This window comes from Penaeus monodon, chromosome 15 (genome assembly GCF_015228065.2).
Source record: "Penaeus monodon isolate SGIC_2016 chromosome 15, NSTDA_Pmon_1, whole genome shotgun sequence".
Lineage (NCBI taxonomy): Eukaryota > Metazoa > Arthropoda > Malacostraca > Decapoda > Penaeidae > Penaeus > Penaeus monodon.
Window position 1 is genome coordinate 27,810,852 of NC_051400.1, and position 660 is coordinate 27,811,511.

Consider the following 660-nt stretch of genomic DNA (forward strand, 5'->3'; position numbering starts at 1 on the left):
TTAGTTCTTTTTGTCTCTTACCTCTTAGTCGGTCAACCTGAGTTTTGTCATATCTGTTTTGTTAGTTACCACAATATCTGCCAGGCTCAGCTTTCGTCAGTAGTGAGGGAAAGACCTTTTCCGATAAAAATACCCATATCGACATTGTTTGGCGACATTCTCGTACGAGATGTTACATAATCTGTTGCTAAGCTCTGTGTTTTGCCGCCTGTTTCTCTTCAACTTGTCAAACTAAAACTGCTTGAATCCTTCTAACGATACACTTGTCTTCATATCCTCTATAGTTGCTAACAGATGAATTTTTAAATGTTTTTAGGAACATTGAGCATTAAAAAAATCTTTCAGCTTTGTTTTTCATCTCATTCAAAGATAGTTATCACTGAAATAGGAACTTAAGAGGTTCCTGTATCTTCTCCAGAGACATTCCACAAAATATCCAAAGGGCCTGCACGAGGCTTTACCACATTTCACTCCAAGACAATCTATAACCGAGGATCCGGATTTCAGTTAACCTGCTTTATTTATGCATTTGTTTCTGGTGTAGACTCATTGTGGTGTTCCACGGATTTCTTTAATTTTCCCAACCCTTTGTCTAATGACAGTTTAGGAACAAGTTAATTCCAATGTCGACATCTCTCATTTTGTTTGAAAATTTGCTAT